Source organism: Humulus lupulus, chromosome 8 (genome assembly GCF_963169125.1).
Source record: "Humulus lupulus chromosome 8, drHumLupu1.1, whole genome shotgun sequence".
NCBI lineage: Eukaryota > Viridiplantae > Streptophyta > Magnoliopsida > Rosales > Cannabaceae > Humulus > Humulus lupulus.
The window spans coordinates 152,192,980-152,206,640 of record NC_084800.1 but is presented as its reverse complement, the minus strand read 5'-3'; positions in this window follow the sequence as shown (position 1 = coordinate 152,206,640).

Sequence of the window (13,661 nt, the reverse complement as noted above, 5' to 3'; positions counted from 1 at the left end):
TCTTGCTTGGGTCGACTAGTAACCCATCCTTACTGATAATATGGCCTAGAAATGAAACTTGCGATAACCAGAACTCGCATTTGCTAAACTTAGCATATAACTTATGCTCTCTTAACCGATGCAACACCAGGCGCAGATGATTCTCATGCTCTGTCTCTGACTGGGAGTATACTAGGATATCATCAATAAACACAATCACGAACTTATCCAAGTAATCCTTAAAAATTCTGTTCATCAAATCCATAAATGCCGCTGGGGCATTGGTTAATCCAAAGGACATAACCAGAAATTCATAATGCCCATACCGTGTCCGAAATGCAGTCTTTGGTATGTCCTCTTCTCTGATCCTCAACTGATAGTAGCCTGATCGGAGATCAATCTTCGAAAACACTGAACTCCCTTGAAGTAGATCAAATAAATCGTCGATCCTAGGCAATGGGTACTTGTTCTTGATGGTCAACTTATTCAACTCCCTATAATCGATGCACATCCTGAGCGATCCATCCTTTTTCTTAACAAATAAAACTGGAGCACCCCACGGCGAGAAACTCGGTCTGACAAACCCCAAATCAAGTAGTTCCTGTAGCTGAATCTTCAATTCCTTTAATTCTGCTGGAGCCATTCTGTAAGGTGCCTTGGAAACTGGCTCTGCTCCCGGAGCCAACTCTATGACGAACTCAATCTCCCGCTGTGGCGGCAACCCCGGTAGATCCGCTGGAAACAAGTCTGGAAACTCGCAGACAACTCTGGTTTCATTCGGTCCCACTGCCGCCACCTTAGAGGAATCCACTATACTTGCTAGGAATCCTATGCAACCTTCTTGCATCAGGTCTCTAGCCTTCAGTGCCGAGATCACAGGTACCCGCGGTCCATCCACCGTTCCCACGAACACAAAGGGTGCCTCGCCCTCCGGTTCAAAGGTCACCATTCGTCGCCTACAATCAATCGTTGTTCCATACCGCGTCAACCAATCCATCCCTAGTATTATGTCAAAATCATCCATATCTAGTTCAATCAGGTCAACAAACAATTCTCTACCATCTACCACTACTGGTAAGGCTCTAACCCACCTCCTAGAGACTACCAGCTCTCCTGTAAGCAATATAGTCTGAAAACCCCTAGCATACAAAATACTAGGTCTACACAGCTGATCAATCACTCTAGCAGAAACAAATGAGTGCGTAGCACCAGAATCAATCAATGCAGTAAACAAGGATCCAGCGCTAAAAATCTGACCTGTGACTACTGATGGGCTGGCCTCTGCCTCAGTCTGAGTCAAGGTGAAAACCCTAGCAGGTGCGATGCTGTCTCCCTGCCTAGGCTCCTCCTTCTTAGCCTGCGGGCAATCTTTCTTCAAGTGACTGGTGCTTCCACAAACAAAACATGCCCTGATGCCGGCACCCGCTCCAGAGGCGGACCGGCACTCGCCTTGATGCCGTCGCCTGCATCGAGGACACCATGGATAACTCCGCCAGTTGTCATTACTGCCCTGGCGGCCACCCACAGAACCGCGAACCCTCCTGTCAGAACCATAGGGAGTAAATGAGTCTGGTACTCTCCTCTTCTGCTCACTGGGGCCGCTGCCCCGACTAGGCCCAGAAGAAGAAGGCACTACCCTCCTGGTATCACGCCTAGCAGCGTTATCCTTCCAGATCTGATCCTCAGCCCTCTGTGAGGGCCTTGTCTATCACTTGCGCATAGGTAGTCTCTGGAGCCATTGTAATACTCACGTCACGGGCGATCATTGCACCTAATCCCCGTACAAATCTGTCCCTTCTGGCCGTATCAGTCGGCACAAGCTCTGGTGCAAACTTCGCCAATCTATCAAATACCAAGGCGTACTCAGTGACAGATAACCTGCCCTGAGTCAGACTGTTGAACTCATCCGCCTTCGCCGCTCGAACGGCTACGCTGTAGTATTTCTCATTGAAAATGCTCTTGAATTCCTCCCAGGTCATAATAGATGTATCCCTTCGCTGCCCTACTACCTCCCACCATATTCGTGCATCATGTCTAAGCATATAACTGGCACAATCAACCCTATCCCTTCCTTCAACCCTCATGAAGTCCAGGATTACCGACATTGTACTCATCCACTGCTCAGCCTGCAGTGGGTTTGCTCCCCCCTCAAAGGTAGGAGGTTTTTGTTTTCTGAATCTTTCATATAGAGGTTCCAACCTGTTCCCAGTCACAGGTTGAACCGGAGCCGGTACCACACTAGGCGGTGGTGGTATCACAGTGCCCGGTGGAGGAGCTGGTTGCCTGTACTGACTAAGCTCATCCTCTGTTTTCTTCAACCTAGCCTCCATCTCTGCTAAAATCTGTTGCCAGTTCTGAGGAGCAGGTGGAGGGTCCTGCCCCTGGTTATCATCCTTGGCCTGAATGCCGCGGAGTCTCGATGATTGGCGAGGCATTGCAACTAAATGCCTGCAATCAATGACACCGCTCATTAGGCATGATAACAAGGTCCAATTTCCACCTCTCAATCTCAACAACAACCAAGATCAATCGACCAAAGTGCCATACAAATATCATGCAGCATACAACGGGCCTTGCCCTGGCATCATGCATATGTTATTTCAATGATCATGCTCATAATAATTTAGGCAGGCACACAAAGCATTACACACATATTCATGAATATATCAACCGATCATACCGAACTACCCTGAGTCGAGCTTTTCAATGGCAGCGTGCGTACATGTTCGGTCGATCTCCAGAACCAATAAACCTTGGCTCGCTCTGATACCAAGTTGTAACGCCCTACTACCTTAGAGATGTTAACTTGTAATAACCATGTTCTTTGTTTGACAGAAGAGATGTCTCAGCCCGAGGGGAGCTTGCGAGGCGCAGTCTTTGGGAGAAACCCCTCAGCTGGGCCAAGACTGAAAAGGATCCGGGGGTCCAGGAGCACTGCTGGGACCTCCACCAAGTCCCCAGCAAAGGAGAAGGAGAAAACCCCGGCAGCCCAAGACGCGGGAGCGATTCTTCTTGCTGCCGGCGTAGGCCAAATGCCTCCGCCACCTTAGCGAACTCCAACTGTCACCCAGGACGTAGGGACGGAGCTCGGGACCCCGTCTATGGTGGCCTCCGATGTACGCATCCCAGTCAATCCCCAGGACCTAGAGAAGATCCCAGAGGCCTTCCGGGGAACGATGTACGATTCAGCGAACTACGCCGTTAGCCACATCTATAAATTCACCGAGAAGGAACTCCGGACTATTGAGACAATGAGTCCGGTTGACGTTATGGACTATTCAATGAGCATGACTCTAACGGTAAGCTGCCCTATTGTAACGCCCTACTACCTTAGAGCCGTTACTAAGTGAGTTTAAAACAGAAATTGTGCATTTAATTGACTCAAGTGGTTTCTAAAACCAAAAGTGTGAATAAACCAGAGTTTAAGGCTGTACTCTTTGAAAATGTTTAGTTTCATTAAAAACGTTAATTATAAAACATATGGGATCCCAAAATAAGGTTTACAAAATATTTACAACTCAAAATAGATTTACACTTGATCAGCTATCAAAAGAATGGTTAAATACAGCCATATAAAAAATGCCCCCAACCAAAGCAGTCGGGCAGGCCGAACATGTACGCGCCGCCCCCACGCTCTCCATACTCATGGCCGGTTGACTGACTCCTTGCTTTTACCTGCCACACGGAGCACCCGTGAGCCGAAGCCCAGCAAGAAAACCCAAATAACACATAACATATGCAAAACAAATAGCTGGCAATAATTCACTGACACATAGGAAAACCATCATAATAAACAAGTACGGCCATGCCGCTCCCAAGGCCTTACCACAGCCTGGAGTTTCGGTTCTCACCGCGAGGATAACTCATGTATCCCTTGGGTCCCACCCTGAATATAAGCATCCCATGTGCTGTGTGTTACTTTCAGCCCACGGCCGCCCCGGCCTATGCCGTACCCGGCCTCTGCCACTCGTTTCATCATAATCACACATATAGTACATTCAAAATAAACATTCACACACATCACGGTTCATTTAAGGTTAAGCATTTGCACGTAATACAATCCGGGGCCACGCCCTACAATCACACAGTGGGGCCATGCCCTAAACTCGGGTGTTACAGTTTTCTTACCTGTAATCCGTGCTTTCCGATGCACCACGATCACGAGCACGGTCCTCTAGCACGAGCCTCTCCGAAATCCTAGTCACAACACACATAAAACACTTTTAATACTAACCAAACCCAAAACCACTTCCCGGGACCAATCCCGCACTCTCGGGACCTCTAAAACCTCAAAACAACACCCCGGAGGCATCCCACGAACCCCCGGAGCTAAGACCTAAAATTGCCAAAAAGAGCTACCCTGAAAATTGCCTTGTGCCGCGGCACCACATCCTTGTGTCGCGGCACCCATCAGACAGAAGCTCCCTTGCCGCGGCACACAAAAACCCTGCCGCGGCACGCCTTCGCAGACCCAGAATTCTGGGTTTTTCCTGCAATTTTCCCCGAGCTTTAACCTCTCCAAATCATCCCAAACCAAAACCTAAACCCCAAAACTCAAATCCAAACATCATATGAACAATCTAACACCCCATAAACACTAGAATCAAATCCAAAACATCAATGCACACAAGATCCACTCCTTTGATTTCAAATTCAACAACCCAAACCAAAACCCATGAAAATCTTAACTCAAGCATTAAATTCCTCAACCAACACAGAAAACAAACTTAAATAAGCATAAGATCCTTACCTCAAGAGTAGAATCCACCCTAAAGTTCCCTTGATCTCCTTCTAAGCTTCCCACTTCAGCCCCCTTCTACACCTCTTCTTCTTTCTTCTTCTTTGCCCTAGCCTTTCTCTCCTCTTCTTTTCCTTCTCTTCTAATTTTATCAAAGCCACAAGTGACCCAAATGCCCAAACCGTACCCCCTAAATCCCAGCTGCATAAAGTCTATTTTCCTTGCCAAAAGACCAAATTACCCCTCCTTACTAATCCTTCTAAGCTAAACCTTCAAGGGTACTTAAGTCTTAACACTTTCATTTCAATTCTACCACTTCCTATCTTAAAACTTGTTACTCACAGCAGTTACAAATGGTTACCAAAATACCAATAACTAATCACTCTTTCTAAACTCAACTTATAAGATTCCCGAAGTACCCCTGGGCTCCTCCCGAGCCGGGTACAACATCCCGTTGTGACTTTTAGACTAACTGGCTCTCTAGGACCGTCTCGATGCGTGCATCCTGATAAAACATCACACTCACATGGCACAATTCACATAGTACAATTATCACAGTTATGCCCTAACATGGCCAAGTTACAATCATGCTCATTTTAAGACAATCAGTTCTACATGCGTACTGATTCACATAGTCATGCATCTCAAATAATCAAATAGTCATATAACGTGCAATAAATCATAATGATGCATTAAACTTAATCAAGTCACACACAAAATCCCATCATGCCCTCCAGGCACACTACTCCAGGCCCTTTAAGCCTTAACACTGAATTTGGGTCGTTACACCTATTCTTTTAAAGCTTTTACCATTACACTCCGCCTTATTTTTCCTCTGAGCCAGTTTATCTTTCATTCCTCACAGGGTGTCGTTGCCCTTTACCGGAGCATCATCAGGGCCAGAACTCAGCTCGATGACATGAGGATCGAGCACCAGGCCACCCTTCAGGAGGTTAAGGCGACTAAGGATGCCCTGACGACCTCGAAGCTCGAGTTGGAGAAGACCCAGGTCGACTTGGAGAAGACTCGCTTGAAGGTCCAGGAGCTCGAGACCTCCCTTGCCACCTCGCAGGTGGACCTCGAGGCGGCGAAGACTGAGGTCCAGGCCGCCCTGGAAGCCGAACGGGCCACATCGGAGCAGTCCCTGCAGGACCTGTTCTATCACTGCTGGGCTTTCAACCCGGAGGCTGACTTCTCCTTCATGTCACCGAGCCTTTGGGCGAACTTGGTGGTGAAGTTTCAAGCTCGCCTTGAGAAAGTGGCGCCGCCTTCGGAAACTGGGGAGGCCTCTGGAGCGGTGGAGCAGGGTGAAACGGCGACCTCCAAAGGGCCAACTGGCGGGGCCTAGGGCGCTTTTTCTTTCTGCCTTTGATTATTTTTAAGTTCTCTTTTTTTTTTGTATGTAACCTTTGCATGAGGTGTTTTCACCTCGAGACAATTTGCTTTACACCTTTAACTTATATTTTTTCATGCTTTTGGCTACAATATATATATCTTTTTGATAAACTTAGTTCGTGTTAACTGCTATTTATATCTCGAGCTCTTTGAAAAGAGCAGCGATAAATAGATTTACATCAACTTCTAAGTTTTATGACCCAGTTAAAACCAGGAACTTATTTAAAAAACTTAGTTCGCGTTAAATTTATCCATATCTCAAGCTCTTTAAGAAGAACAAGGAGAAATAGATTTAAATCAACTTCTAAGTTTTATGACCAGGTTAAAACCAGGAGCTTATTTAGAAAACTTAGTTCGTGTTAACTTTATCCATATCTCAAGCTCTTTAAGAAGAACAAGGAGAAATAGATTTAAATCAACTTCTAAGTTTTATGACCAGGTTAAAACCAGGAGCTTATTTAGAAAACTTAGTTCGTGTTAACTTTATCCATATCTCAAGCTCTTTAAGAAGAACAAGGAGAAATAGATTTAAATCAACTTCTAAGTTTTATGACCCGGTTAAAACCAGGAGCTTATTTAGAAAACTTAGTTCGTGTTAACTTTATCCATATCTTAAGCTCTTTAAGAACAACAAAAAATGGATTTATATTAACTTCCAAGTTTTATGACCCGGTTAAAACCAGGATAGGACTTAGTTAGCATTAACCCTTATCCATATCTCGAGCTCTTTAAGAAGAGCAACGATCCATAGATAAGGATCAACATCTAAGTTGTTAAGGAGACCTGGTTATATCCAGGTACCATATGCCCCCCAAGTAACTGGGAAAGGGTCTTTCGTGGTTACTTTAAGATTACAATTGCAAATATGCGTAAAAAGCTGATTTTTATTAATACATAGAAAGTGGCTTTCCAGGCCTTACAAGTGGATCATTGATAATATTTCTTTAAGTGGATGGCGTTCCAAGTCCGTGGGACGGTCCCTCCATCAAGTCGAGATAACTTATAAGTTCCCTCCTTGATGACTTCGATGACCTGGTAGGGTCCTTCCCAGTTCGGTCCCAAGACTCCATCTTTGGGGTCTTTTCCGGCCAAGAAAACTCTCCTTAGGACCAATTCGCCAACACTAAAGGCGTGTTTTCTGACTTTGGTGGTAAAGTAGCGAGTGATCTTCTGCTGATAATGGGCGAGCTGGAGTTACGAATCCTCTCGCCTTTCATCAACTAGGTCTAGGGAATGGCATAGGAGCTCATGGTTCCAACCTTGGTCGTACGACTGGACTCTATGTGACAGAATCTTAACTTCCACGGGGAGGACTGCTTCACTCCCGAAGGTTAGGGAGAAAGGAGTATGACCCGTAGGAGTCCGATGCGAGGTCCAGTATGCCCATAGGACCTGGGGGAGCTATTCCGGCCAGACTCCCTTTGCTTCATCTAATCTTTTCTTGAGGCTCGCCTTTAGAGTCTTGTTGACAGCCACGACTTGGCCGTTCGCCTGAGGATAGGCCACGGAAGAGAAGCTTTTCACAATTCCATGTCTTTCACAAAACTCGGTGAACAGGTCGCTGCCGAACTGAGTGCCGTTATCGGAGACGATCTTCTTGGGTAGGCCGAATCGACAGATGATGCTTTTAACCACGAAGTCAAGCACCTTTTTAGACGTGATTGTTGCCAACGGCTCTGCCTCGGCCCACTTAGTGAAGTAGTCGATGGTGACCACGGCATAACGGACCCCGCCCTTTCCAGTGGACAGGGCGCCCACTAAGTCTATTCCCCAAACGGCAAACGGCCAAGAAGCTGAGATCATTTTTAGCTCGATTGGAGGAGCTCAGGTAATCGCAACGAATCACTGGCATTTGTCGCAGCTCTTTACGTATGAAATCGAGTCTTTGGACAGAGTCGGCCAATAATAACCTTGCCTGAGAACCTTTAAGGCCAAGCTTTGCCCCCCAGTGTGGTCTCTGCAGAATCCTTCGTGAATTTCCTGCAGGATGGCTTTCGCTTCACTTGGAAGAACGCACCGGAGGAGAGGTAAAGAGTGCCCACGTCGGTACAACACTCCATCGACTATCGTATATCTCAGAGCTTGATATAGGACTCGTCGCGCATCGTTACGTCCCTCAGGCAGCTTGCCCTCGACGAGATATTCAAGAATGGGGGTTATCCAGGTTGGCCTGGCGTCGATCATCTCGACCTCTGCCCGATATCCTTCTATACTTGGTTTTTCCAAGAATTATATTGGCACCAATCCCAAGTTTCGGTCTCTCCCGAGGTGGCGAGCTTGGCAAGAGCATCTGCATTGGTGTTCTGTTCTCGAGGTATCTGTTCGATCGACCCTCGCCCAAACGTGGACAGTTCGGCTTTTACCTTCGCCAGATAGGCGGCCATCTTGGGTCCTCGTGCCTGATATTCGCCCAAGACCTGGTTAACCACGAGCTGGGAGTCGCTGAAGCACTAGACGGAACTTGCCCTTAACTCCCTGGCTATCCTTAGGCCGGTCAGCAAAGATTCGTATTCCGCCTCGTTATTGGAGGCCTTGAACCCGAACCTTAGCGCCGAGTGGAACCTATGTCCCTCGGGGGATATCAGAATGATTCTGGCCCCGGAGCCGTTTTCATTGGATGAACCATCTACAAAGATCTTCCACAACGATTGGGGCGAGGTGAGCTGAGATGAGTCCTCCGCTGGATTCTCCTGGAATCCCGTGCATTCTGCCACAAAGTCAGCCAAGGCCTGACTTTTTATGGCAATTTGAGGAGTATAGAAAATCTCGAACTGACTGAGTTCGACCGCCCATTTTAACAAACGTCCCGATGCTTCAGGCTTTTGCAAAACCTGCCTTAGAGGTTGATCGGTCATGACGTGTACCACGTGAGATTGGAAGTAGGGCATGAGCTTTCGTGAGGCCGTGATTAGGCAGAACGCCAATTTTTCCATTAGCGGGTATCGTGATTCTGCCCCGAGGAGTCTCTTGCTGATGTAATAGACTAGCTTCTGGACTTGGTCCTCTTCTCATACTAGTACGGCGCTAGCCGCGTCCTCAGTGACGGCCAGGTAGAGGAAAAGAGGCTCTCCTGCCTTGGGCTTGGATAGCACGGGCGGTTCAGCCAGATGTGCCTTCAGGTCGAGGAATGCGCTTCCGCATTCTACCGTCCATTCAAACTTCTTGTTTCCCCGAAGTAGGTTGTAGAAGGGCAAACACTTATCGGTTGACTTGGAAATAAACCGGTTCAGCACGGCCACCCTCCCTGTCAAGCCCTGGACATCTTTCCGCGACCTAGGCGAAGGAAGCTCGAGCAGTGACCTGATCATGTCGGGGTTTGCTTCGATTCCTCGGGTATTAACTATGAACCCCAGGAATTTCCCGGATGCGACACCAAAAGTGCATTTCTGGGGATTGAGCCTCGTGCCATATTCTCGTAGTATTTTAAAACATTCTTCCAGGTCGGAAACATGGTTGTCGGCAGTCTTTGACTTGACGAGCATGTCATCAACATACACTTCCATGTTCTTTCCGATCTGGTTCGCGAACATTTTGTTTACTAGCCTTTGGTAGGTAGCTCCGGCGTTCTTCAGACCGAACGGCATGACCTTGTAGCAATAGACATTAGTCGGGGTCATGAAGATGGTGTGTTCCTGGTCCGCCGGATTCATCGCGATCTGATTATAGCCTGAGTACGCGTCCATAAAGGACATGAGCTCGTGCCCCGCCGTGGCATCCACCAGCTGATCGATCCTTGGCAGTGGAAAACAATCCTTGGGGCAGGCTTTATTCAGATCAGAGAAGTCAATGCAGGTCCGCCATTTCCCGTTGGGCTTTGGAACTAGCACGGGGTTGGCGACCCAAATCAGAAATTTGGCTTCATGGATAAAGCCACATTTTTTGAGTCGGGTCACTTCTTCTTCTAGGGCTTCAGCTCGGGTTGTTCCTAGACGTCTTTGCTTCTGAGACTTGGCAGGAACGCTTTTATCCAGGTGGAGCGTGTGCATGATGACACTCGGGCTAATCCCTATCATGTCCTCGCGCGACCATGCGAATACATCTAAATTAGCCCGGAGAAACGTAATCAGCTCCGTCTTCCTCTTGCTACAGAGGTTTTTCCCGAGCTTGACCATCCGTGATGGATTTTGTTGATCAAGGTTCACCTCCTCGAGCTCCTCAATAGCCTAGAGCTCGGACCTGTCTTCGCCTATTCAGGGGTCAATGTCCTCACTAAGGGCGACAGTTTCCCCTTTGGCATTTTGAGGTTTTTCAATCTCAGGAGCCACTAAGGGTTCCTGGGATTCCTCTTCACTCAGAATGGCCATAGACAGCTGCCCGTGTTTAGACTTTCCCTTCATGGAAATGTTGTAGCACTCCCTGGCAGCGAGCTGATCGCCCTTGATGGTGCAGATTCCTGTTGAAGTAGGGAATTTCATGGCGAGGTGTCGAATGGAAGTGATAGCCTCGAAAGCTATGAGCGTAGGTCGGCCCAAAATGGCATTGTAGGCCGCGGAGCAGTCAATGACCATGAACTTGAGTAGTTTAGAGACTGTCCGAGACTCTTCTCCTAGGGTGATCACCAGCTCCATCGTCCCTATCGCTGCCGATCCTTCTCCCAAAAAGCCATACAGCATCATGGAGGTTGCCTTTAGATCGGCGACAGTCAGACCCATCTTCTCTAAGGTGGATCGGAATAAAAGGTTCACTGAACTCCCATTGTCTATCAGCACCCTTCTTACTCTCCAGTTGGCGAGCTGGACTGCTACAACCAAGGGATCATTGTGAGGGAACTGGACATGGCCTTCATCTTCCTCCGTAAAAGTGATCGGTTGCTTCTCTAACCATTGCTGTTTTGACTGACGCTGCTCCGGGACGAACCCCACTCCGTTGTGAGCTTTTAGTTCATTCACGTATCTCTTCTGGGCGCCTCTGCTTGTGCCAGCCATGTGCGGGCCTCCAGAGATTGTGGATATCTCTCCTCCGACCACGGGAGGAGGGATGTCCTGATCTATCCGAGTCCCGGGCTGAATGGCTGGGGCGTCTGGAGCAGGCCGACTCGCTGGGACCCTGTTCCGTGAGTATTGAGCCAAGGGGCCTGCTCGGATGAGAGTCTCTATCTCATCTTTGAGATGCCTGCAATCGTCGGTATTGTGTCCGACGTCGTTATGGAAACGGCAGAATTTGGAAGTGTCTCTCTTTCCCTTGTGGTGTTTCAATGGTTCCGGCCTCTTCCAAGGGACCCGAGTAGAGTTGGCCAGGAAGATACTTTCCCTGGACTGGGTGAGTTCGGTATATGTCGTGAACACGGGCTTGAACTTGTCTACAGACTTATTCTTCTTTTGGCCGTGTTGATTGTTTTCACCATTCCCCTTTCTTTTGCTTCTGTCGGGCTGGTTATTCTGTGTGACGTCTGGGGTCGCTACCACGACCTCCATCCCCACTCCAGCGGTCTGCTCGGGAACCTGGCTAGTTCCCGCGGCTGAGGCTTCGGCTTCTTCCAAATTTATCCATTCTTGGGCTTTATTAAGGAATTCGTTGACCGAACTGACTCCCTTCTTTTGTATATCCTTCCAGAGATCTCCTCCAACAAGGATTCTGGTTCTCATGGCCATGAGCTTGGAGCTTTCATCCGCGTCCCTAGCTCGGGCAGTGAAGTTCACGAATCTGCTCAGGTAGGCCTTCAGTGTCTCACCGGGCTGCTGTCTCACATTGGCCAGGGAGTCGGCCTGAACACGGGCGGCCTGGGAGGCGCGGAATGCCCTTTTGAAGTCAGCTGAGAAGGTCTTCCAGGAGCTGATCGATTGTCTTTTACTTTGCTTGAACCACTGTCTGGAAGGTTCGATCAGTGTGGAGGGGAAGATCAAGCATCTCAGCTCTGGGCCAATATTATGGGCCATCATTAGGGTGTTGAACATCCCTAAATGGTCTGACGGATCTCCGTCCCCGTTGAACTTCGACAAGTGAGTCATACGGAAGCCAGATGGGTATGCCGTCGCTGCTACGTTGGGAGCGAAGAGTTCCATCTCGTCTCCCGAATCATATTCGTCTTTTTCTTTTTCTGATAGGAGCTTCCTCATTAGTTCCTCCATCTGAGTTAGGCGCTCGAGGGTTTGGTCATGAGATCCTTGGTTATTTCGGGGCTGCTCAACAGCTCCGGATCCATTGTACATATTAGGTGGGTTATTGCCCCTCCTATCTTGAGATAGGTTGTTTGGGACATTCCCTCCGTTACGTACCTCGGATCGCCCCCCCCCCCCCCGAGCGAGCCTGACTACCATCTCTAGCTCGACCCTCTCTGTGAGAGTTGAGGTGATCCCGAAGGTCGCCTCCCTGGGTGGTCTGTTGACTTTGTGCCGAACTTAATCGCTGACGCAGGTCTCCTCCAGAGAGATCACTCCGGCGACTGCTGGTCCAATGACTCCGGCTGGATATGCTTGGAGTCCGCCTTTGGTGGCGAGGACCTGAGCTTTCTTCCGGCGCCCTGCTACGCCGGGAAGGTCCCACTGATGGTGGGTTTCTCCTACTACTCCCGTAAGCTGGGATGTCTCGGACGGGCCGAGGAGGAGACGGATGTCTAATCGGAGATGGAGGATGCCGGACTGGAGAAGCGATCCTGGTTCTGTCTGGACGGATCAAATTTGGTGGGGGCCTTTCGGCCCTGCCAACTTGCTGGTCCCGCGCCGAGCGATCTGGACGGGGCGCAGGACGGTCTTCGAGGACGGGCTGACGTCGCGGGCCCTCCATGGATCTCCTTCGGGAATTTCCTCGAGCTCTCCTGGACGTTCTCGAGGATGGTTGAGAGCTAGGAGTTGACGTCCTAACCGAACGGCTGTACTGCCGTTGTCCGGTCCCAGGCATTTCCCCGAAGTTTGCATCTCGATGGTGCGATGAAGGGGTGGAGTTGGCTGGTGGAAGTCTATCCGAACGACTATGCCTGGACCGATTACCCCGGCGAGACTTAGGAGCCTCACCTTGCCTCTCTCCAACGTTAATGTTAGTTGTGAGAAGGGGCAGTCGAGCCAGGATATCCTGGATTTGCTGACTGGCTGTTGCTAACTGGCTCCTCAGCTGAGCGTTCTCCATCTCCACCGCAGTATAATAACAAGGGTTCGGATTAGGTGGCCGGGACGCCGAACTACCAGTATCGTCTTGGCCCGCCGGCTGCTTTCCTGGCCGCTGCTGGACTTCAGGAATTTGTTCATCAGGGATGGCGGTATGCTGAGCCTCCTACCCATCATGTTGTTCTATCTCGTTGCCATGCCTGGATCGAGTAGTCACCATAGTTGGACGTTTGCAACAGCACTAATCGAACTTGCTCTCAATGAAAGCACCAAACTGTTGACGCGGTTCTTCGGCAACAGGTAATTAAGAGAAAGAGAGGAAGGGGTTAGCGCTGAATGTAGAACCGTAACAGATATAAGATCTTAGTGAATGAAATAGGTGACTCAAGACACGTTTTTGAGTGGTTCAAAGGTTAAAAATCCTTCTACTCCACTAGTCAATATTATTGATATATTCTGGATATTGGGTTACAAAGTATATCTCTCCAGAGACTATTTTTTCCAACCCT